The sequence below is a fragment of the Myotis daubentonii genome, chromosome 10 (genome assembly GCF_963259705.1).
Source record: "Myotis daubentonii chromosome 10, mMyoDau2.1, whole genome shotgun sequence".
Lineage (NCBI taxonomy): Eukaryota > Metazoa > Chordata > Mammalia > Chiroptera > Vespertilionidae > Myotis > Myotis daubentonii.
Genome location: NC_081849.1, coordinates 8,142,442 through 8,166,861, shown reverse-complemented (window position 1 = coordinate 8,166,861; position 24,420 = coordinate 8,142,442). Strand labels below are relative to the sequence as shown.

Below are 24,420 nucleotides of genomic sequence, written 5' to 3'. Positions count from 1 at the left end.
GTTACAGATTTATATGTTTTTCCTACATATTTTGGATATGAACCCCTTATCAGATACTAGTGGCCCAGTGCACAAAACTTGTGCACAGGGCAGGAGGTGTCCCTCAGCCTGGCCTGCACCCTCTCCAATCTGGAACCCCTCAGTAAATGTCCAACTGTCAACATCTCTCTCACAATCCAGGACCACTGGGTCCTAACCATTCGCCTGTCTCCCTGCCTGACTGCCCCTAACCGCTTCTGCCTGCCAGCCTGATTGTCCATTAACTGCTCCCCTGCCAGCCTGATTGATGCCTATCTGTTCCCCTGCTGGCCTGATTTCCCTCAATTGCCCTCCCCTCCTGGCCTGATCACCCCCAAGGCTTTTATTAGTATAGATATAACCCTTCACAGAAAATTTCACTAACCCTGCTTTATAAGAAGGGCTTGACAATTGAATCATTGGGGCCAGACACCAAGATTTCCTTTCTTTGAATAGTGGAGGGAATAATTATCTTGTCTTTAAGTTGCCCTGAACATCAAATGAGATAATGACTTAGGAAAATATAAAAGCACCATATAAAGACAACTGTCTTTTTCATGTACTGAAAAGACAAAGTGGCAAAATGAAAAACACTATTTTTTATTCTCCCCCTTCCTTCCTTTACAGCCTTTATTTAAACTGTGAAATTTATAAAAATTTCAGTCCTATTTTCACTTCTTTACATTCAATATTATTTTGTATTAGTTTCAGGCTTTATATTAGTTACGGAATAGTGGTTAGACAATCATATACTTTACAAAGTATTCCCTGATATTTCCAGTACCCACCTGGCATCATAGCGTCATTACAACACTGTTGACTCTATTCCCTATTTAAGTGACAGTAGTTTTACAGGTTTCTTCCAATCTTTTGTGTTGCTTGTCCTTCCTTTTCTTTCTCACTTCTTCCCTCATTTTCCTTATATAGTACATTGGGGCCTTGACTTACGACTTTAATTCATTCCGTGATGGAGCTCGTAACTCAAATTACTCGTATGTCAAATCAAAAAGTGAATGAGTGAGACACATGATGCTGGGCTGATGTTGTGGCGTTCACTGTGACTTTCGCTGTGCCAACTAGCGGTGGGGTATCTGAAACTGGCTCGTAACCCGAATTTTAGCTTGCAACTCAAAGCAAAAAATCGGCCAAGAGACGGCTCATATCTCAAAAAACTCGTTAGTCAGGACACTCGTAAATCAAGGCCCCACTGTATCTCAATTGGCCCTCAAAGCTCAGGGAAGGCACTGGGACACGCTTAATCTATTTTACAGACCAGGAAACTGAGGGAAATTCCAGTTGACTGCAGAACTGGACTCCGCTCATGGAGCCCTCACAGCTGTGCTAGCTCTGCCCTTCCTAAGGGGCAGCCGTGGGGCAAACAGAACAAACCACCCCATCAGGCTTCTGAGCCTAGTTTTCAAGCACCTCTTCATCACAGATGCTCCACATTCTTTCCTTTCCCTCACCCCCAACCCCCTCTTCTCCTTCTCCAGAGCAGGTGGTAGGCTTCCCCCTCACCACACAGGCTTTTGCCTCCCTGGTGTTGGGGGCCAGATGTAAGCTGGCAAGGTCCTTGCACCTGTTGGGGCTAGCAAGGCTGGGACCCTTACCCACACAGTTTTCCCAGACTTGTTTGGATGGCGATTATCAGTAGAATGAGAGAAACATTTGTAGAATGAGAACAGCCTTTCATAGCTTACCAAGAAGTCTGTAACTATTTACTGAGATATGCTGTACTGAGAACTTGTCCTTCTGCTGTGTCTCTCCCTTAGAGATTAAGAGGAACAAAGAATACATTCCTCTTGACAGACCTCCTATTCAGTGTGTTGTGTATAAATAGGATTGTATAGCTAATAAACTCGCTTCAGTTCATTGAGAGAACTAGAGTCCTCCCGACCCCGCTTTCCTGTCTTTCTTTCTTTTCTCAATTCCCACCTCCCTGCCTCAGCCCAGCTCAACCCTATCAGGTTGGCCCTGACAGATCTGGCGCCCGAGCTAAGGGACTGAGGAACTGGGAAAAAGATGGTGAGGAACTCCATCCGGCTTGGAGAGACTACGTGAGGACCTCCTCTGGATAAAGAGTGCACTCGTTCAGGTAAGGGAGGAGCAATTTTTTGGTAATCGGGAGTAAAGCATGGGGCAATTAGAATCTAGAGAAAATGCCCTTTATGGGCAAATGTTAAAGTCTATGCTCAATAGTAAAGGAACTAAGGTTAATGACAAGCAAGTAGAAATTTTTTTAAAATTCATTCAGGAGGTCTGCATTTTCTTATGGAATTTAATAAGGGATTATTTAGGTCCCAGGCATGACCATAATCAACCATCTCTTAAGCCAGAAAAAAAGGAGAAGCAGTGTGATAGCACAAAACAGGAGTCTAAAAAAGACAGTATATTAAAAAGAAATAATGTAACTTTTAAAGACAATTTAACTCCTCAAGATGAGGAGGATTTTGAGGAAGCTGCTGCTCTTTGTCATGATGATAATACAAGTATTGTTCAGGCAAAAGAGGAGGAAGGATATTTTTCTGCTGGAACTGAAGAGGGTAGTGATATAGAGGATGTGTTAGAACACTTTTTAGAATTATTAAAGCTTCTTGGCAAGAAAAAGAGAAGCCGTGGGGTCTGTTCCCACCGCTCTCCGCTGCCTTGTGCTGCACCAGTTCCAAGGAAAAGTCAAACACGCAAGTGTTTTACTTGTGGAGGAACAGGACACATAGCAAAACAGTGTCCTTCTAATAAAGGGGTTAATAAAGGAAATGGCAGAGGTCCCAAACAACCTGGACTGTGCCCTAAATGTAAAAATGGAAAACATTGGGCAAATGAGTGTAAATCTAAGACAGATATCCAGGGAAATTCTTTGCCTCAACACCAGTTGGGAAACTACCAAAAGGGGCCATCCCAGCCACGGCAAATAACAGGGGCATTGTCTATTTACCCTCCTGTCCTTATGCCGTCTCAAGGCCAGCAGGCTGCACAGCACCCAGCCTGCCCCAGAGAGCAAAATAGATACAAGAGCTGTTCCGAGCAACCCCCGGAAGTGCCGGGCTGGACCTTGGATCCATAGGAATAAGACATTCTGTCTGCCTTGGGTGCCACCCTTGCCTACTGAAATAAACAAAATATCATTAGATTTAAAACCTCCCACATAAAGAAGAAATGATGATTTCCTTGCATTTCTGATACAGCTACAGCAAATGCCACCAGATCTGAAATTTAAAAATGCGTCTGGGATTTCTGTGCACGTGTAAAGAGAAAACTGGCTTGGAACTAAGGCGCGCAACGTCCGATTTTGGACATTTAGATAGAGTTTCAAGCTGAAATCTCTTTACAAATATACAAAATAAAACCCAAGACTGATTATTTCCTAAGAAAAATGGGAAATTTAACCCCAAGAAAAAAAAGATGCTGGCTAGATTCTAGCAGCAGGATTGGCATTTCCATAATAAAGAACAGTTTTTAAATACTAATAAAGAATATTAAAAAGTTAATTTCAAGGCCAAAAAGGAAAGTCAGTAAAATTGTCTCTGTTAAAAGAATTTGCTAAAGAATATGCCTTAAAATAATAAATTGGATTTAAATCTCAAGAATTATTAAAATATACTAATTATAAAAATCTAAATAGCCCAAGTAAAAGACGGCTACTCCCTCTATTTAAGGCTGGCTTCCCAGAGCAATTTCTAATAGAGGAAGGGCTAGCCTCCCTTCCCCCAACAGAGCAGGTAGGCCAAAAATTTCCTGCCAGTGACAACTTTTAAAGAGAGGCTTGCTTCCCAGTTTCCCATCCTTGGTAGAAAGAATATAACTAATTTGCATTTTAATAGTTACCTGTTTTCAGTCAAAGGCACCCCAAGGCTTAGGAGTTTACTAAATTATATTAGATATTCTGAAATAACAAAATGCTAAAATATTAATCTAAATGTCCCTCACGAAAAATCTAGTGGACAGAATTAAATCTATTAATTATGTCTTGTATTTTTGAAGTTTATTCTTAAAAGTGTTACTGATTAAGAAATGTTAAATATTTAACTTACCAGCTAAGAATTTTAAGTTCTGATTAAATAAATTAGAAGAAATCATATAATTATAATAAAATTTCAACATTTATCTAATTAAAAAAGAGGATACATTCTATTATCCCAACCAAAGTTTTTAAATACAAAGATCAGTTTTAATTTAATTGATATCTCTTAATAATTATAAAAAGGTATATAATCTTTAAATTATATAAACACATATATATTTAATAGTCTTTTAAGTTAGATTTCAAAACTATAATCAAGGAATGACTTTAGGGCATTTCATGGGCCCTGAAATGTTTTCAAAACTTTATTCTCTCTTCTTAAAGGATTTTCTAATAAAGCCAATTTAATATACTTGAAATCACATAGAAAGCTTTATCAAATAAATATTAATAAATATATATTTTAAGTTTTTGCCTCAAAAAAAGGGCAAAACGAGTTATTTTATTTAAAATTTTTTAAAATATAGCAACAGAATTTTAAGATATAATTTAAAATAACAAAAGCTCCTCACTACTACATTTTAAACTAGGCTAGAGATAGGCAGTGTTTACACCTTGTAATTCAGAAATAAAACTTTACTAAATTTACTAACTTTATTAATAAAAGTACCTACCATAAAAAGCCAGTATCTTTATAGGCAATTAAATCCTAGTAAAGTAAATTCTTCTAAAACAATTACTGAAGACTTCCCATAATCCCTCTATATATACAAATAAGCCAAAAGGGATTATTTTAAAAATATTATCTTAAATTTAATAAAAAGAAGAAAATTTTAAAATTGTAAAGTATCTTTCACTAATATTTATAAAATAATCTAATGATTTACTGTTAAAATACCAAATCTAAAAATAAGTACAATCACCATAAATATTTAATAACTTTGACTTAATATACATAGCCTTACGGCACTATCAATCCACATCCAAGAAATACCCTATAGATTACCTAGTATAAAAGAAAAAGATTTTTTTTTTAATTGAAGTTTTCCAAGTATAACCCAGCAGGAGGAAGACAAGCCAGACAACAAACAGCCTGGAGACCACCTGAGGCATGGTAAAGAAGATGCCTGACGCCTGAGAACGTCTTTCTTGCCAGGCCAGCAGTAATCATCTATATGGTAATACTAGGGGCCCGGTGCACGAAATTCGTGCACTGGGTGTGTGTGTGGGGGGGGGGGGAGTGTCCCTCAGCCCAGCCTGCCCCCTCTCACATACTGGGAGCCCTCAGGCATTGACCTCCATCACCCTCCAATCGCCAGGATCGGCCCCTTTCCCAGGCCTGATGCCTCTGGCCTAGGCATCCGGCCAGGGCAGCGGGGACCTGCAGTGGCAGTGGGTGGTGCCGCGATCGTGCACGGGCTCCGCCCCTGCCCCTGCAGGACGCCTCTGGCTGAGGCGTCCGGCCCGGACAGCGGGGACCCACAGCTGCAGCGGCCCCGCGATCGTGGGCTCTGCTTTAGGCCCAGGCAAGGGACCCCTAGCTCCTGGGACTGCCAGCTTCGACCATGCCCAGCTCCCATCGCTGGCTCCACCCCTACTTCCTGCTATCACTGGCCAGGGCGGCAAAGGTGCCTGATTCTCCGATCATGGCTGGGGGGCAGGGCAAAGGCGGCCTCAGGGCCGCCTTTGCCCTGCCCCCCAGCTCTTAGCTCCCCCCTGGGTTTCTGATCACTGTCAGTGGCAGGGGGCTTCTTCCTGCTTTCCCTTTCGCCTCCCTGCATTGTGCCTACATATGCAAATTAACCGCCATCTTGTTGGCAGTTAACTGCCAATCTTAGTTGGCAGTTAACTGCCAATCTTAGTTGGCAGTTAATTTGCATATAGCCCTGATTAGCCAATGAAAAGGGTAGCTCGTACGCCAATTACCATTTTTCTCTTTTATTAGTGTTGATTACCTAGGGCAAATATAGAAATATTTCAAACTTATGCTCCTGACCCTTCATAGGTAAAAACCCTTATGTGGGCTGATCCCCCGCCTAATATAGTATCCAGTAGGAACATAAATAGGGCAAGGAAATAGGGGACTGTCACTACTTACTCCTGGGAGAGATACAGAAAATATAACTAAGAGCTTGTCTATACAAAAAGAAATTGACAGCCAGTTTAAAATTGAATTGCCATAGCCTAGAGCAAAGAATATCCTTACATGATATTATTCTACAAAAGCTCATTAATAATTTTTAATATTTTACAACAGCATATTAACATTTATTCCAAACAAGCTTATAAACTAATTGTTTGGCAGCAATTTAATAAGAACATAAAAGGATTTTATCCCTTCCATAGTGTGGAAGGCCCCCTGGGAAGGCACTTGAGCATTCTATATTGACCTCTCTTGACCTATTTACCAAGGCGGTCTCTCTTCCAATTGCTCACAGCTGTCACCTAAGCTCTCTGTTCATACTGAGATTAAAGCCTCATGGTGGCTGGTGCCATAGATCTGTCTCTTGCCCAATAGCATAAGCTGGGCCCTCTCTGGAGAAAAAACCTGGGTTCCCCATGATCAATGCCAGGGCCCCGCCAGCTGGCAAGGGGATCCCAAGGCAGTTACTGGGCATGGAGGCCACAGGGGCATACGCTACCAAGGAGACAAAACTAAACCTCACATCACCCTGCTTGGCCCCAGAGGATGGCTGGTTAGTCAAGGATGGGTAAGACCCCTCTGGGAGGGGCAACCTAAGACAGGCACAGTCACAGGGGGCCTCATCGGAGAACGTGGCGGTCAACAGAGGTGGGGCACAGATCCTCACCCCCCCAAACTATGCAGGTGCTTGAACACTCGCCCCTTCTGAGGGAGGTCTCCTGCCCCCATGGCTGCTATGCTTCCCAGGCCCAGCTCAGATCGGGACCCAGATAACAGAAAGAGACTTAGGCCAGCCAAAATCGGTACCCAGATAACAGAGACTTGGCTAACAGCAACTACCCTATATTTAAATCCAGCTTAACACCAGGAATGCTCAGGGCCTTCTCAAGGATGCAAAATAATCCTTTCCATTAATATTTACAGTGTAAACTAAGATTGTTATTAGATTATTAAATTTAACAGTAAAATAGTAGTCAAGTTTTCAGATTACTTAAATTTTACTAATTAATATAAGTAATTATTCAAAAAGTATTAACCAAAATTTTCATTTCATGGATAAATTGCTTAACATACTATAAACCTAAAGCAGTCGTATTTTTATACAAAAAATTAAAATTAAAAGTTATCAAGACTACACTAAAAAATTTCCTAAAACCTCCAAATATTAAAAAATAAAAAAGGAGGGATAGTGGAATAATAACCTGTTAAGTAAATGCCTTAATTTCTTTAAAATTTTTACTTGAAAATTAATTTTTTCATTTATAATGCTAATAGCAAGACACCCATGAAAAATATACGTGGTGTCAAAATAAGCCAAAGGAAAATCATTTGGACAAAAATTAAAAGAATCCCAAGTCTAAATTATAGATATGATTCCTTTATTAACCTTTGGTCGAGAATACATTTGTATATTTTCAGAAAACAACTCCAAGACCATGTGGATTCCTGCAACAGAGAGGAATTATCAGGACTGCTCCAGCCACAGAATAGCAGTGGCCCCGTGAGACAACAAGAAGAGAAGCAGTCCAGAAATGAAGACGGTGACAACGCTTTATCATGCTAGCAGTCAGCAGCTGTGCATCGCTGCAGGTTGCCCAGGACTAAACCAGAGACGGTCGAAACTACATTGCCACCATTTGTCCACCATCCAGAATTGAAATATTACTGCTGACATGTACACATAAAAAACTGTCGGACACTGAAACATGAACTTCGCCTAAAAAACAAAGAAGGGGGATCTATTGGGGGCCAGATGTAAGCTGGCAAGGTCCTTGCACCTGTAGGGGCTAGCAAGGCTGGGACCCTTACCCACACAGTTTTCCCAGACTTGTTTGGATGGCGATTATCAGTAGAATGAGAGAAACATTTGTAGAATGAGAACAGCCTTTCATAGCTTACCAAGAAGTCTGTAACTATTTACTGAGATATGCTGTACTGAGAACTTGTCCTTCTGCTGTGTCTCTCCCTTAGAGATTAAGAGGAACAAAGAATACATTCCTCTTGACAGACCTCCTATTCAGTGTGTTGTGTATAAATAGGATTGTATAGCTAATAAACTCGCTTCAGTTCATTGAGAGAACTAGAGTCCTCCCGACCCCGCTTTCCTGTCTTTCTTCCTTTTCTCAATTCCCACCTCCCTGCCTCAGCCCGGCTCAACCCTATCAGGCTGGCCCTGACACCCTGGGACAGTTCTGGCTCGGGCTTGCTTTTGGGCCAAAGCAGGAGCAGGAGATGCTTCCCCTGAAGTGCAAAAGCTGCCACCCGGGAAAGGCCAGGTTAGCACCGGGAGCTTCTCTGAATCACATCAGTCAGTGGTGTCAGTCAGTGGGGCACCTTGAAGTTCAGCACCCCTTCACTGAGGTGGCCCCACCCCTCAACCCCTGCCTCAGGGCTGTGGGTCCACGCTCCTCAGCCCGGGTGTTTTTCCATGCCCCTTGCTCCCTGCCTGGCCGACTCATGTCTTGGGGCCACTACAAAACCTCGCTCCCCGCAGGCAAGGCAGATCCCCGCCCCACAGGTCCCCTGCCCCGGGCCAAGCTCTCTCTGGTGCACCCTGCCTCGCCAGGTTTTTGCCTTTGATCTGTGGCATTGGTGACAGCCCACTCCTAGGAAGTCTGGTACCCAGAGGGGCAAAGGGTCAGTTCTTTCCACAGAATGTTAGAGGTTGCAGTCGCACTTGCAGATGTCACCCAGAGACTGCTGGTGACGGCAGCGCCTTTGTGGGGTGTCCTCATAGAGGGTATTGCAGCCCTGCTCTGAGCCCCTTGGCCCACCTGCCTCCTCACCAGCACTCCCTCAGGTGGCCCGCAGTGGGCCTCGTGCCTCTGCTAGGTCTTCACCCTCACCTGAGTCACCTCCTTTCTTCCACATTCAGCCTTCATCCATCCCTCTCTTCTGCAGTGCTTGCAAAAGAAAAAGACCAAGGCCAAGAAGGACAAAGCCCAAAGGAAGTGAATCTTGAACCCCCACATCCCATTCTCTGGATTTCCTCCCACGCCTCCTCTCTGTGTCACAATTTGAACGGGCACCCTGTGGCTCAGCTACATGGCCTCTGGGCGGTCTGGTAGAGTTGGTCTCATAAAGCTGTGGATCTGTGACCAGAGGCCCGCCTGGGTCTCAGCAGCCCCATGTCTGCTAGAAAGGGTTGTTGGAGGAGGACCAAGCCTGTCAGTCATTAGCTCCCCAAGTCTAGAGGAGGCACCACAGGCTCATGTCCTGGCTGGAGGCACACCACCCCCCCTCATGCCCCGGGCCAAGCAGTCATGACTGTTATGGAGTCTTGGCCTAATTTGCATATTCCTCTCTTATTATATAGGTTATGGATTGCTCCCATCCTAAAGATTGCCATTTCATTTTGTTGATAGCTTCCTCTGCTTTGCAAAAGCTTCTTAATTTGATGTAGTCCCACTTATTTGCTTTTGCTTTTCTTTCCTTGCTTTTGGTGTTAAATAACAAAATCATTGTCATGATCAATGTCAAGGAGCTTACCCCTTTGTTTTCTTCTAGGAAATTTATGGTTTCAGGTCATATGCTGAAGTCTTAATCCATTTGGAGTTTATTTTTGTGTATGGTGTCTAATTTTATTCTTTTGCACATGGGTATCCAGTTTTCCCAGCACCACGTAATGAAAAGAACATCCTTTTCCCATTGTATATTTTGACTCATTTGTTGTAAATTAGCTGACCATTTATTTATGGGGTCTCGGTTTTCTGATTATTATGTCTGTTTTTATGCCAATACCACAGTGTTTTGATTAGTATGACTTTGTAATATAGTTTGAAATCAGGATATGTGATGCCTCCAGCTTTGTTATTCTGTCTTAAGATTGCTTTGGCTATTCAGGGACTTTTATGTTTCTATAAAAATTTTAGAATTGTTTTTTGTTATTATTTCTGGTGAAAATGCCATTGGAATTTTGATAGAAATTACATTGAATCTGTACATCACTTCAAGCACTATGGACATTTGAAAAACATTAATTCTTCCAATCCATAAGCACAAAATATATTTCCATGTATTTGTGTCTTCTTTAATTTCTTTCAACAGTGTCTTTTAGTTTCCAAGGTCTTTCAACTCTTGGTAAAATTTACCCTACATATTTTATTCTTTATGATGTTAAAGTAAATGGCATTGTTTTCTTAATTTGTCTTTCTTATAAATCATTATTAGCTTATAAAAATCAAACTTATTTTTTATATTTTTATATTGATTTTTTATCCTGCAAATTTACTAAATTTGATTATTATTTCGCATGACTTTGTGTTGTTTTTGTGAAGTCTTTAGGATTTTCTGCATATAAAATCATGTCATTTGAAAATAAAGACAAATTTACTTTTTCATTTCTGATTTGGATGCCTTCTTTCATACATAATTGCTCTGGTTAAGATTTCTAGAACTATCAATAATAATAAAACCATAATATGCTAATTAGACCAGACAGCTGAAGAACCTTCTGGACGACCTTCCAGACAAAGCTGGGGCTGCGAGGGCCAAGCCCCTAGCATGAATTCCGTGCAACAGCCCTCTAGCCTACACTAATAAAAGACAAAGATGCTAATTGACCATACATTCACTACACCCAAGCCACGCCCACCAGCCAATCAGAGCGAATATATGCAAATTAACCCAACCAAGATGGTGGCTGGCAGCAAAGGAGCAGGAGCAAGCCTGAGGCTTGGTTGCCCTGGCGATGGAGGAAGCCAAGCTTCCCGCCAGCCCTGGTTGGCTGCGGCCTCCGCAAAAGGCAAAAAAGTTTCAATTATAGAAGCTAAATAAATCCCAGGTACCTCTTTCCAGCCTCCACTGGGAGTGTGGGTGAAAACAGCAATTAGCCCCTCACCCAGGATGGCCACACCCTCATGGGGTGAGGGTCCCTGCTAGGGAGCTTGGCCAGCCTGCAAACAGCCATCAACCCTTCACCCAGGCTGGCCAGGCACCCCAGCGGGGACCGCTACCCTGAAGGGGCTGTGGCCAGCCTGCAAAAAGCCATCAGCCCCTTACCTAGGATGGCCACACCCTAATGGGGTGAGGGTCCCTGCTGGGGGGCTGGGCCAGTCTGCAAACAGAAATCAGTCCCTCACCAGACTGGCCAGGGACCCCAGCACGACCCTCCACCCTGAAGGGGCTTGGCAAACCTGAAAACAACCATCAGCCCCTCACCCAGGCTGGCCACACCCTCATGGAGTGAGAGTCCTCTCGGGGGGTCTTAGCCAGCCTGCAAACAGCCATCAGCCCCTCATCCAGGCTGTCCAGGCACCCCAGGGGGGACCGCCATGCAGAAGGGGCTGTGGCCAGCCTGCAAAAAGCCATCAGCCCCTTACCCAGGCTGGAATGCACCACAGGGGTTACCCCCACACTGAAGAGGCTGTGGCCAACCTGCAATCAGCCATCAGACACTCACCAAGGCTGGCCAAGAAGCCAAGCAGGACCCCCCACCCTGAAGGGGCTGTGGCCAGCCTGCATACAGCCATCAGCCCCTCACCTAGGATGGCCACACCCTCATGGGGTATGGGTCCCTGCTGGGGGGCTGAGCCAGTCTGCAAACAGCCATCAGTCCCTCACCAGACTGGCCAGGGACCCCAGCACGACCCTCCACCCTGAAGGGGCTTGGCAAACCTGAAAACAACCATCATCCCCTCACCCAGGCTGGCCACACCCTCATGGAGTGAGGGTCCTCTCAGGGGGGGGCTTAGCCAGCCTGAAAACAGCCATCAGCCCCTCATCCAGGCTGTCCAGGCACCCCAGGGGAGACTGCCATGCAGAAGGGGCTGTGGCCAGCCTGCAAAAAGCCATCAGCCCCTTACCCAGGCTGGAATGCACCACAGGGGGTACCCCCACACTGAAGAGGCTGTGGCCAACCTGCAATCAGCCATCAGACCCTCACCAAGGCTGGCCAAGAAGCCAAGCAGGGACCCCCACCTTAAAGGGGCTGTGGCCAGCCTGCATACAGCCATCATCCCCTCACCTAGGATGGCCACAACCTCATGGGGTGAGGGTCCCCACTGACGGCCTTGGCCAGCCTGAAAACAGCCATCAGCCCCTCACCCAGACTGGCCAGGCACCCCAGTGGGGACCTCCACCCTGAGGGGCTCTTGCCAGCCTGAAAACAGCCATCAGCTCCTCATCTAGGCTGTCCAGGCACCCCAGGGGGGACCGCCATGCGGAAGGGGCTATGGCCAGCCTGCAAAAAGCCATCAGCCCCTTACCCAGGCTGCAATGCACTCCAGGGGGCACCCGCACACTGAAGAGGCTGTGGCCAACCTGCAATCAGCCATCAGACACTCACCAAGGCTGGCCAAGAAGCCAAGCAGGACCCCCCACCCTGAAAGGGCTGTGGCCAGCCTGCATACAGCCATCATCCCCTCACCTAGGATGGCCACACCCTCATGGGGTGAGGGTCCCTGCTGGGGGACTGGGCCAGCCTGAAAACAGCCATCAGCCCCTCACCTAGGATGGCCACAACCTCATGGGGTGAGGGTCCCCACTGAGGGGCTTGGCCAGCCTGAAAACAGCCATCATCCCCTCACCTAGGATGGCCACAACCTCATGGGGTGAGGGTCCCCACTAAGGGCCTTGGCTAGCCTGAAAACAGCCATCAGCCCCTCACCTAGGATGGCCACAACCTCATGGGGTGAGGGTCCCCACTGAGGGCCTTGGCCAGCCTGAAAACTGCCATCAGCCCCTCACCTAGGATGGCCACAACCTCATGGGGTGAGGGTCCCCACTGAGGGCCTTGGCCAGCCTGCAAACTGCCATCAGCCCCTCACCCAGGCTGGCGAGGCAACCCAGTGGGGACCTCCACCCTAAGGGGCTGTTGCCAGCCTGAAAAGAGTCATCAGCCACTCACCCAGGCTAGCCAGGCACCCCAGGAAGACTTCCACCCTGACCCGTGACACCCTTCAGGGCAAACCACCCAGCCCCCACCCATGCACCAGGCCTCTATCCTATGTAATAAAAGGGTAATATGCAAATTGACCCTAGCAGCAGAACGACTGGGAATGACTGGTCACTATGACACACACTGACCACCAGGAGCAGATGCTCAATGCAGGAGCTGCCCCCTTGTGGCCAGTGTGCTCCCACAGGGGGAGCTCTGATCTGCCACAAGCAAGCCTAATGGCTGCCAGTACAGCGGTGGTGGTGGGAGCCTCTCCCACCTCCTCAGCAGCACTAAGGATGTCTGACTGCAGCTTAGGCCTGCTCCCTGCTGGCAAGTGGACATCCCCTGAGGCTCCCGGGCTGCCAGAGGGATGTCTGACTGCCAGCTTAGACCTGATCCCCCGGGGAGCGGGCTGAAGCCAGCAGGTGGTCATCCCCTGAGGGGTCCCAGACTGTGAGAGGGCACTGGCTGGGCTGAAGGACACTCCTCCCAAGTGCACAATTTTTTGTGCACTGGGCTTCTAGTCTATATATATAAAAGACTAAGCAACCTGCCGACCAGATGATCAGCCAGTAGCTATGACGCACACTGAACACCAGGGGGCAAACGCTCAATGCAGGAGCTGCCAAGCAACAGCAACTTTGCAGAATGCCCTCTCACATACCAGTACCCCTTGGGTGATGTTGGACTGCTGGTTTCCGCCCAATCCCCACAGGATGGGCCGAGGGACCCCCACCTGTCAGAGGGACTCCACTGCCTCCACAGATGCCACTCCAGGTACCCCAGAATTTCTATTTTGTTCTTAAAAAATAATCTCTATCTTTATTTACAGTATCTATTTGATGAGCTACTTCATCATAGCTTCCTTTCTTTCTTAAGCATCTTTTCCCTCAGTTCTTTAAAAATATTTCTAACTACTGCTTTAAAGCACTGTTTTCAAATCTAGTATGTTGGCCTTCTCACAGAGAATTGCTGTTGCCTGATTTTTTTTTCACTACATGGGTTACAATTTCCTGTTTCTTTGTATGTCTTGCAGTTTTGTTAAAAACTGGGTGTTTTAAGTAATATGCTCTGCATAGTGATTTACCTTCTGCATTTCTAGGGCTCAAGTTACTGTTGTTTGCATGTTTGTTTAGTGACATGCCTGGACTCTTCTGGGGAAGTCTATGTCCCCTGCAGTGTGAAAGCTCTGATGATGCTCCTTAGAAGGTGCAGCCTTGGGATGTCACCTGGGATGACAATAGTCTTAGCAGTGCTCTCCTTGTTTGTCTCTTTCCTGAGTCTCTCTGTTAAGGTCTGTGTCTCCATTTGTATTATACCCAGCTGTTACTTCTACCAATTGCCAGCTGATTGCTCTCCTGTTAATTACAATGTCTCTGGGCATAAATTGCTCCACAGTCTGATATAAATAAAATTGGTTTCCTTTGCAGGGTGGTTTTGGGGTCCTGTTTTTCAGGTTTTCTCTGATCCTAGAATGACCCTTTGTACATGTCTCTTTTCCTGGTTCTCTCTTGTACATTGCTGACCTATGGTCTCTCTTGAAACTCTTATGGGATTACCAGACTCCTATAAATTATTTACCAATACATTTTCGCTGTTTTCAAGAGTGCCCTTTGAACTTCCCACACTCTGCTTCAAATGAAGTAATTTTTTCACCAGTTAAGCTTCGGGAATATCATTGTTAGAATTTGAAAGACTGCAACATCCATGAGCACCGGTTCAATTCAGAGTAGAATCTATTTTGTTTGGCTCATGTCAGAGTCAAAGTACTAAGTGTTGTGCCTGCTCTGGAGGAGGAACAGGTGAAGGTTTGGAGACTCACAGTAGAACTCCTCCATTTCATCCTCAGGCCAGCACCAGCCTAGGAGAGGTCCTTATTGATTCTAAACTCTGCTCAGGGCGATCTCCATGTTGAGGTTCTTCTTGGCCGAGCCTTCTCTCACCCCTCTGAACACTTCATCAGGTACAGATAAGGGGATGTGGACACTGTAACCTAGACTTTGTAGCCTGTGCTGTGACCAAAACTTTAAGTGATGAGTTAAATATAACAAGGAGGATGTGAGGTTTAAAAGTGCTGTGGTTGAGGCAGGATGCATGCTTTCCTGTACACAAGTGAATTTACAATAACATCTTAAAGCTCGTTTCTTGGAAATAGAGGGGATTGTGAGAAACAATAAAAAATTTTGTGCTGTGATACACTTGAAATACATTAAAATTGCACCGTTGTCCCTTGGTAATAAATCACCTAAGGACATATGTTTATTGGAGAACTGGAGTGAAGGGGGGAAAAAAAGCCAAACTAAACACAAAAGTAAGAATTGCAGATAACAGGAGAAATTGTGCAAACCAAACTGAAAATCTCAGAAAAGAGGCAAATGACTGAATGCTAGCAGATGGATCTGGTAGCCTCTGAATTCTTTCCTGGTTCCTGTTCTAAGCAGCCTCTTCTTCTTCCCCAAGGTCAAGGACTCAGAATTCAGGGTTGTGCAAGCAAGCAAATGGGCTTTGGAGGAAGGGAACTGAAAAGTCCTGAAAGATAAGTAAGGAAGGGAGTAGAGGGTGTGCTGAGAGTGGCAGAGACTGTGGGAGAAGCACAATTGCTTCCCTGCTTCCTGCCTTCCTGGCTGTTGGTGCCACATGGTAATGGGCCTGGGATCTGTCATTGTCTGTAACTATACATGACTCTGATGACCCCAGGCACTCAAAGCAAGGGAGCAGAGGCCCGCAGTGACATTGCTCCTTCACACAGAACCTCAAGCCAAGAGTCCCAGGACTGGTCCCTCCAAGTGGTCCTCCATGAGGAACCCTGTTCGCTGTCACAGTTTTATCACTATAATCAACCAACATCTGAGAGGAAGTGTGAGTAAGCAGCCAAGGCTCAGGGTTCAAACCAGTGGGGGAGTCTGGGGACTTCTTCTCTAGGGACCAGGCCCAGATATTGGTGTAAAATGTAAATCCTGGGAGATGGGGGGCATCAGACTTAGATGATCTGACCCTTCCCTATATTCTCATCTGTAGAGATACCAGGGCTCATAGGGGTTATGTTTTGTCCAAAGCCATAGACTCAATAGTTCAGAATAAGAAGCACATATCTTTTCTGACTGAATTTCATGTGTTAATGACAGACACCAGTGCTGACGTGCTAATATGACTGTCTGCTCTGAACCTAACCTCATGGAACAAAGAAAGTGTCACTTGGCTAACAGAAGGGGACACATTGTCAGACATGTCATCCATCCTATGCTGCAGCAGATGCTGCTGGCTTAGATATATTTAAATGCATGAAAACTCATTTTGTCTTATTTTGTAAGGGATAATGCCCTCCTTAATTTTTTAGGTAAAACTATTTTTTCTTTTTTGAATTAAATTTATTGGGGTGACAGTGGTTAATAACATGATATAGGTTTCAGGTGTACAATTCCATGACACCTCTTCTGTATATTGCATTGTGTGCCCTGCCAAAGTCTGGTCTCCTTCTGTCTCCAAATGTTTGACCCCCTTTACACTTTCCTGGCCCCTCTCACTCCATCTTTTTGGTAAACACCATAGTGTTGTCTGTCTCAGTGAGTTTTTGTAAAATGATTATTTTGTAGGAATTTGGTGCTCTGTGGGAGTCTGAGGTTAGCTCTTGCGGGTGGGCCTGGAGCATGCTCTCAGGCAGAGGTGGTCTCAGGATCTGTTGTGCTCACACCAGTGGGCAATCTGCCCCTTCCCCTTAAGAATCCATGAGCCCTTCACTTTCTTTGTCTCTCTCAAAAAGAAAGATGTTTTGGGTTTTTGGGGGGGTTGTAAAATTTTTGATGACTGTTACATTCTTCTGTGAAGGGCCTGAGTCAAGAAAGGGTCAAGAGGATGGAGAGGGGGCGGATCTAGAGTCTAGAATCCTGGGCAGGGAGACATTGCTGAGAAACAGGGTCATGCAGAGTTTAAAGGTTTCTGAGAAAGCCACCACTACACTCATCAGCAGCCTCTGTGGTCCTCCTGGGCCAGATGAGTGGGTGGGGGTGGGAAGGATTACTCTAATAAACACAAGCTCATGCAGAAGGGGAAACCTCTGGGATGCTGAGAGGATGGGACAGGAGGAGGGCAGGAGAAAAGGTGGAGCAAGGAGCAAGGTGTTGTGTGAGATTCCTAGGGCTGATGTAGCACAGTACCACAAACAGTATAGCTTAAAGCCACAACAACTTATGGCCCCATAGTTCTAGGGGTCCAGCATCAAAAGGTTGGCAGAGCCATGGTCTCCCTGTAGCGGGTAGGGGGATCCTCCCTTGCTGGTAGCCAGGTCCTTGTGCTGCTGGAAACCCTTGGAGGTCCTTGGCTGGTGGATTCATAACTCTGATCTCTTGCCTTTTGCATTTTATAAGGAGAAACCACGCTGCACCCCCCACAATGTGCTTGGAAACCTCCTTAGCTAAAGACTCAAGTTCATCACTTACAAGCTCTTCTTTCCACCCAGCAGTAGAATCAAATTCAGCATCTTTCCCCCACTTTGTATCAAGTATCACCTTTCTTCCAGTGTCATTACCAAGGTCCTCACTTTGATCTGAGATCTCACCTTTAATATTCAAATTCCCATCAATAGTTTCTTCAAGGAAAATCTAAAATTTCTGTATCAGGTCCCTCAGCATTCTCCCAGCTTCTGTGCATTACGATCAATTCCATAACCACTTACACATTTTAAGTATTTTTTTTAACAGCACCCCGTGCTTTTGTACCAACACTAAGCCTATGAAGCAAATACTCCCTTTTAAAGACTATGAAAGTGAGTTGCAGAGAGGATAATGTATCCACATGTGGTATCCTGAAAATTACCCCCTTAAAGATTGCCATCCTAATCCTCAGAACCTATGAATATTATCTTATTGCAAACGTGATGAAGTTAATTATTTTGAGATGAGGAGATTGTCTATCTGCGTGGGTACTACATGTAATCACAAAGGTCCCTAGAAGATGGAGGCAAGAAGATCAAAGGAGGAAGAAGGCAATGTGATGATGGCAGCAGAGATTAGAGTGGTGTGGGCACGAGCTATGGATTCTGGAAGCTTCTAGCAACTAGAAGAGGCAAGAGATGGATTGTCTACTGGAGCCTTCAGAAAGATAAGCCCTAATGATACCATCATTTTATTTCCATAAGACTAATTTCAGGCTCCTGACCTCCAGAACTCTCAGAGAATTCATTAGTATTGCCTCAGGCCACTATATTTTTTAATTTGTTATGGCAGCAATAGGCAACTGGTATACCAAGTTCAATTATTGATTTGTGGGAGAGTCAACACAGTGTGAGGTGTCTGTTATCTTCATCTCCTGCTATCACTTTTTCAATGTTGTAATAAGTTTGAGCTTTGAATTTATCTGAATCTTAGCAGCTGAGCTCCACAAGGCAGACTCTGGTAAATGTTAAAGAAATGTGTTTTTTTAAATAACCCACAACCTTTGGAAAAATCCACATACATCCACATTGCCATGTGTGTATGATGTGAAGAATAAAAGGGAAAAAAGAATAAATGAAAAATGTAACAAAGGAAGCTGTGGTTTTCTCCCCATTCATCTTTTTGTGTCTGACTATGTGGAAGGAGCAGCATCCTGGGAGCAGGGAGAGCACCTTCATGGAGTTGCAGGTGGGGACCCACAGCAGAGAGACAGGTGGCTCACAGCAGAGCTGGGTGTGGAAAGGAGCTCCTAATGATGAAGAGCGTGGCCAGGTGAACAGTGCAGGAGAAATATGAGGCAACACTCCTGTCACAAGTCTTCTAGAGGGAGATCACTCTTAAGTTAGGGTTCAGGGATGGGATTTTCATGTTTCATATGCTCCTCTGTGGCCAATGACCTCAAGCCTGGTACCATTCAAGACCTGTATCCTGCACCCTGTGGATTCTTTTTTGTAAATTGATTTTAGAGTCAGAAGAAGGGAGAGAGAGAGAGAGAGACATTGATGTGAGAGAGACACATTGGTAAGTTGTCTCCGATACACCTTGACCAGGGATTGCAACTGAGACCTTCTGGTTCTTGGGACAGTGCTCCAATCAACTGAGCCACAGCAGGGTCTATCTCAAACACTTCCCTCCTCCCTCTAAGGAAATTAACAGTGTACCTGGGAAAATACCTGGAGAAGCAGTTGGTTGACCAGGAAAACACCCAAAGCAGCTCCTGGAAAGACAAGTTTCATTCAAGAAATGTGGAAAGTGAAGTGAAACTGGGCAATGGTGGAGATATTTGGAGCAGGAGATGTGGTTCTGGCTCTGCTCTCAACTCATATGGCAGCCTGTCAAGGTGAGTTTCCTGGGTGTGTGACCTGTAGAGCTGTACAGGCCTAGTGATTAGAGGGGACCCTTACATGGTTTAATGCTTTGTAATATCATCTTGAAATGCTTCACGATTTTTCAACAAAGGACCTGGTATTTTCTATTTGTGCCAGTCCTGGCAAATTACATAGTTGGTCCTGATCTGTGTCTTTATTGGAAGTCAAAAAACTGTCACCTGGGGCCCTTCAATGTAACCCAAGTCATTAACACCAATAATTGGTCCAAGGATATGGTTATTAACACCATAGTTTCCAAAGCCAGCTGCTTCCCTCCATTGGTAACCACCCTATTGTTCACTAGTTCCTGCCACATATGGTTCTCTTAGTACCTATCCTGATGCTGAAACATCGACTGATCAAATATCTCAACCTAGTGAACAAAATCTATATATACATATATATATAATGCTAAGCAGCCATGCAATCATCCAACTGGCCAAAGTAGGGGTGGGCAAACTTTTTGACTCAAGGACCACAATGGGTTCTTAAACTGGACCGGAGGGCCGGAACAAAAGCATGGATGGAGTGTTTGTGTGAACTAATATAAATTCAAAGTAAACATCATTACATAAAAGGGTACGGTCTTTTTTTTTTTTTTAGTTTTATTCATTTCAAACGGGCCGGATCCGGCCCAAGGGCCGTAGTTTGCCCACGGCTGTGCCAGAGGGTATGACGTGCACTAACCACCAGGGGGAAGACATTCAGCAGAGGAGCTGCTGAACTGCCATGACTTGGCAGCTGCAGTTCTTGGGTGACACAACCTGGAACCAGAGAGGAAGGAGCTCTCACACTCCAGGACCTCTCGGGGGATGACAGAGAGCTGGTTTCAGCCCATCCCTGCAGGACAGTCCCAGAGACTCCACCTGCAGGATGTATCCCACTCACTCTGCAGATGCCCTTCGAGCCCGTGGTGCAGCCCCAGGTGTGGGCAGGAGGGGAGGAACCATGGGAGGTTGGCTCCAGGACATGTTTGCCTGTCCAACCCAGTCCTGCCTTGCCGGCCACCTTCTAATTAATATCCTTTCAATTTGCACGAATCCGTGCACTGGGTCACTAGTATATAATAAAAACTCAGTATTTTTATGGTGATGGTTCATGGTTCATGGTTCACTAGAAAATCTCGTGAACCATGAGAGCTTTGGCAGCCTGTATCTCACCTAAAAACAATTTTCAGAGCCTAGTGGATCCATCCACTGGTAAATCTAGAGTAAGCTGACTCTGTCTGGTTCTGGGGTGAGAGAAGGTAGGAATATTAGGAGGGAAACTTGCATTTATTCCTCAGGTGCATGTTTAGTTGTCAGGTCATACAAACTTTCAATCTTGCAGGATCCATATGAAAAAAAAACCAAAAAACAGAGCCTGCAGGTTTACTGGAGAATATTTTTCCAGGCCTCCTCTCCTCTTTTCTCCATGGCTCCCAGTGGTTTAGACTGCTTTGGCTTTGTTACTGAGTCCTGTTAATTTCTAAATGATTAACATGAGACCCTCCTGAAAGAATAGACCCAAAACCCATATTATGCCATCCCTAGTGAACACCTGAGGATTCATGAAGTCACATACCCAACTTCCTTCTTCCAGAATGACCCCACAGTCTCCCACTACACCAGGGAAGATGACAGAGGTTGTGCCTGGCTTTCTGGGCAAGGTTTAGGTCCTTTAATAGGGTGTTGTGGATCCACCACTATAACCCAAAACACCCACTATAGCTTTGGAAATTTTGGTGCGAGATTGGGCACAAGGAGGAAAAGGTTTCAATTTGGCTAATCTGAAGCACTCACCAAATCAGGGACAATGTGACTGTCTTTTTAAAGGCAAACAGTTCCTCTACTGACTCCACCCCATCTGTGCTTCCTGGCTCAGCGGGTTAAAAGGACGCAAACACTTCATCCTCAGTCAAAGCAAAAGCCCACACTCAAAGAGATTATTTGGAGAAAACCTGAGAGCTCATCAACTCGTGGTAAAGAAGGTGAGTCTAGCTGAGAAGGGGTCCTGAGTGGAACAGCTGTGAGGTCCGTAGGTTCAGGGAATGTGCAGGGTATGGGCTCTGGTCTCAGGAGAGACCTGTTTCTGTGCCAGCAGCACAGTGGGGGGTGGAGTGCTTTCAGAGGGTAGTGGCACATGGTAGAAAGGGGAGTCAGGAGTTTTATTAGCACAATGTTACATGTCTCATTTAAACAAGACACATTTGTGCTTACTTGTGCACCTTCATGCATTTACTGCTGTGATAGACACTGAGGGCTGCCTGATAAGCCCTCCTCTTCCCTGGATAGGAAATGAGTGCCCCCAAGGCAGTTCTTTAGAGCTCAAAGGCAATTTAGAGACAACCCTGTCTAACTCCCTCTTTTTATTGAAAAAGAAGTGGGATCCCAGGGTGTTATGACTCTAGGGGTTGCCCACATCACTAAGGGCAGAGGAAATCTAAACTGCAGGTTGCTGAATCCTTCCCATCATTTAGTAGAAACTGTGACCCCAGTAGTGTGACATGTCAGGTGAGGAGGGGGTGTCGTGGGGAGAGGGTTGGCTATTCTGGAGGAACAATGTATGTGAAACCCTCCTATTAGCTTCCCTAGTTACAGGCTTCCTGCCAGTTCTCCATTCTGTAAAGAGTGTGGACTTCCTTCCCTGTCCTCTCTTGATCTAACTCTTACTCTATGGGATTTTAGAATCAAGGGCCTGAGAAGAAACTAAGAAGAGGCTGTTGTGTGCAGTGGTTAGGAGGGAAGTGGTAGTCAGACGGACTTTGAATTGGATCCCTTCTCTGCCTGATAACTGTTGGCACCATGACCGTGGGCAAATGTCTAAGTATTTTTGAGCCACATCAATGTCCTTATTTAAAAGTTGGAAAAATAAAATTAGCATTTTGGGGCAGTACGTGAGATAATGCATAAGACATTTATCAGGGTGCTTAGTATAGAATATTCGATAGTGGTTTCATTACACAGGTTTAAATTTTTATTGTGGAAAAATTTTTAACTTATTCAATGATAAAGAGACTAGTACAAGGAACTTCCATATACCTACACCAGGCTTCAATGATTACCAATAGATGCCAATTTTGTTTCATCTATGTACTCACTACTCCCTACACACCCCACATTTTTTGAAGCATTCATCAGACATTGTTTCAGTAAATATTTGAAACCATTTAAAATATTAACATAATCAGACTTCAAAAAGCAAGTAGAAATTTTAGAAAATTACCAGTTGCATGCAGATTTCTCTGTCTCATAATTTATAAAATTGTTTGAAGTCAGATCCAAATAAGATCCATAAATTGCAATTGTTTGATTTCTCTTAAATTTATCTTAATATGTAGGTTTCCAACCTTCCCTATTACTTTCTGGGAAATTTCTCTGGTGAAAAAAGGGAAGTCTTTTATCCAACAGAACCAGGCAATGTACATTTTGTTGATTTCATCCTCATGGTGTGATTTCACCTGCTCATCTAGTTCTGGTGTTTTTTGTGAATTTACTTTAAAGGAGACGTTTGATCAGATTCAGGTTTGACTTTTTTTTGGTGGGAATACTTCATGGGTGCAGCTGTCAAATTCCATCAGAAGGCTTGATCCTTTCCCTTTTTTTGTCTATGTTCAGAACAATGAAATGCTTTCCTCGCAGGCTCCCAATGGGGTTATGGACTACTTTTAAGAAGAAGGCCTTGCCCTGACCAGTTTGGCTCAGTGGATAGAGCGTCGGCCTATGGACTCAAAGGTCCCAGGCTCAATTCCAGTCAAGGGCATATACTTTGGTTGCTGGCACATCCCCAGTAGGGGGTGTGCAGGAGGCAGCTGATCGATGTTTCTCTCTCATCAATGTTATCAATGTTACTAACTATTCCTCTCCCTTCCTCTCTGTAAAAAAATCAATAATATATATATATATGAAGAAAACCTTGCTATGAACTCATGGATTTCAACATATTTGATACATTTGATTCATTGGAATTATTATTGATACTCAAATTGTCCCATCTTTGACCAGTTGGATTCTCTTGAAGTTGACTCATAAGTCCTTTTGATAAATTCCTAGAGATTTTTTAGAGCATCCTGGCTTTCTAGTTGACAAGAGAGTGTAGACTCAACTCAAATATTTCCTGACTACTCCTAAAATCAGTACTTTCTCCTTAGAGCCCTAATTGTTTGGTGGGAAATGAATGGCATTTGAAGACTACACTCTGGGCACTAAGGGTGCTCTTTGTCACTCGGCTCATCATTAACTGTATGCCTTTTCAATGGACTTAAAGTACACACACACACACACACACACACACACACACACACAAAACACTAAAAATAGGATTTTTTGGAAAAAATTTTTAATTCAGGTTTTGAATTTTTCTTGCGGGGGGGGGCTTAGTACAATCCTTCCAGATATGAACAATGAAATTATTGCATTTTCAAGTTACATGGACCAATTTCTTATGTGGTTTATCCACCATATAAAGTGTAATTATATTTGTTCGTTTCATTTGCTTTCAATATCTTAAAACATAACTTTTGTTGTATAATTATGTAAACTACCTACATGATTTCAAGATCAAAGCTATGAAATCTTAGTGTAACAAAGACATCCATTTTCCAGCTTCTGTCCCTGTCACCTCTACCCTGCTTCTCCCATTCTCATGTAAATAATGTTTTGTTGCTTTAGTTTTCAGAGTATCCTGCTATTACCTTTTCATATATATGAAAAAAATATATTATGTTTTATATATGTAATTCATATTCCTCTTATTAGAGAAATGGTAGGTAAATTCTACATTATTTTCTTCACTTTGTTTTTTTGTTTTGCTTTGTTTCACTTAATGATACATCCTGGAGATCTCTCCATGCTGGTACATAGAGACACATCTCACTCCTTTTCACAGTTGGATAGTACTTCACTGTAATATATGTGAATATACCTTAGTTTATTCCTGCAAATGGCCACTTTATAGGTTTTTGTGTTTTTTTTGCTTTTACAAATCATGATGCAATAAATAGGTTTATGCATTTTTTTTCTATACTTTTGTCAGTGTAGTTTAAGAAGAATCCTAAAATTGGGGATTGATAATCAAAGGAAAAATGCCTATTTACTTTTGCAGCACAGTGCTAACTTCTCTGTAGAGTTTAGACTGTTTTT

The 24,420-nt window shown here is 44.3% G+C and overlaps 2 protein-coding genes across 8 annotated transcripts in view; one reads left to right on the top strand and one right to left on the bottom strand.

The window, feature by feature from the left end:
* LOC132242638 (GTPase IMAP family member 6-like) overlaps window positions 1-24,420 on the bottom strand; it is a 464,769-nt gene that overhangs the window by 161,993 nt on the left and 278,356 nt on the right. The gene's annotated exons all lie outside the window — the stretch shown is intronic.
* The window catches only part of LOC132242655 (GTPase IMAP family member 7-like), a 235,691-nt gene continuing 232,472 nt past the window's right edge, over window positions 21,202-24,420 (top strand). For both annotated transcript variants that reach the window (XM_059711585.1, XM_059711584.1), the window contains exon 1: window positions 21,202-21,269. The gene's annotated coding sequence lies outside the window, so the exon portion shown is untranslated. The remainder of the gene's footprint in view (window positions 21,270-24,420) is intronic.